Source organism: Stomoxys calcitrans, chromosome 2, assembly GCF_963082655.1.
Source record: "Stomoxys calcitrans chromosome 2, idStoCalc2.1, whole genome shotgun sequence".
In the NCBI taxonomy this organism is placed as follows: domain Eukaryota; kingdom Metazoa; phylum Arthropoda; class Insecta; order Diptera; family Muscidae; genus Stomoxys; species Stomoxys calcitrans.
The window spans coordinates 9,477,508-9,479,072 of NC_081553.1; positions in this window are offsets into that span (position 1 = coordinate 9,477,508).

Sequence of the window (1,565 nt, forward strand, 5' to 3'; positions counted from 1 at the left end):
ACTGTTTTAAATTTCAGCGAAATCGGGTAATAAATAAAGCGTTTATGGGCTTCAGACCCCTTATAGGGAGATCGATCTATATGACAGCTATATCAAAAATAGTCCGATCTGTACCATATTTACGTCAGATATCGGGAGGCTTAAAATAACCCACTGTTTTAAATTTCAGTAAAATCGGGTAATAAATAAAGCTTTTATGGCCTTCAGACCCTTTATCGGGAGATCGGTCTATATGGCGGCTATGTCTTATTATGGATCGATCAAACCCATGTATAGGTCAGATGTCGGGAGGCTTCAAATAACCCACTGTTTTAAATTTCAGTGAAATCGGGTAATAAATAAAGCTTCTATGGCCTTCAGACCCTTTATCGAGAGATCGGTCTATATGGCGGCTATATCGGAATATCGATCGATCGGTCTATATGACAGCTATATATAAATATAGTCCGATCTGAACTATATTTACGTCAGATGTCGGGAGGCTTAAAATAGCTCACTGTTTTAAATTTCAGCGGAATCGGGTAATAAATAATGCTTTTATGGGCTTCAGACCCTTTATCGGAAAATCGTCCTATATAGCAGCTATATCCAAATATGATCCTATTTGGCCCGTTCAAAACTTAACCAGCATGCATCAAAAAGACGTATCTGTGTCAAATCTCTCAATTTTTAAAGGCTGTTGAGTGATTACAACAGACGGACGGACAGGCGGATAGACGGACAGACACACGGACTTCGTTAAATCGTCTTAGAATTTTACGGCAATCCAATATATATATATACTTTATAAGGTCGGAAATAGATATTTCGATGTGTTGCAAACGGAATGACAAAATGAACATACCCCCATCCTTAGGTGGTGGGTATAAAAAACAAGTGTTTATACAGGTGCAATACATTCACACTTGTACATTACAATACTGTATGATTTTAAACGCAAAAAATTATTCGTTTCAGGGATAAATATATTTTCAACTGTCAGATTTTCTTGAGTTGTTATAGTCGTGATCTTCCCGTGAGTGGTAATTTCACACACTCACTCAGAAATATTTTTATATTTCCAACAATGATCACGTGAATGGGTTTGAATCTCGCTACCAATCACGTGTGACACGACAGCTAACGCGCACACCTCAAGCTTGGATCACGTTACCGAATCACTTGTTTCGCCTTGTTTCATGCTCTTTAGTTTAAGGGGAGGACTGCATGCACCACCTAGTGGCTAATAGGTGAAACATAAAGGGTTTGTGTCTAGGATATTGTTTACTAACTATGTCAATAATGCAGTACTATTCAAACTTATATTGCGCGTTCCGAAACATTTAAAACTGTAAAGGTTTTGGATTAGCGAATATAGTAAAACAATTAATGTTTTCGCACTGTGGGAATTGCCAACATCGGCAATGAATTGAAACCAAAAAATGTCTTTGTTACTTATCAAAACTATTTATTTAAATCATTCAACATTTTCTTAGTACACAAGGAATAGAACAACCATAAAAATCGAATTTATGGATCTGTGAACTTTAAACATTTCATGTAGGAGACATCTTACCAGGCAAATA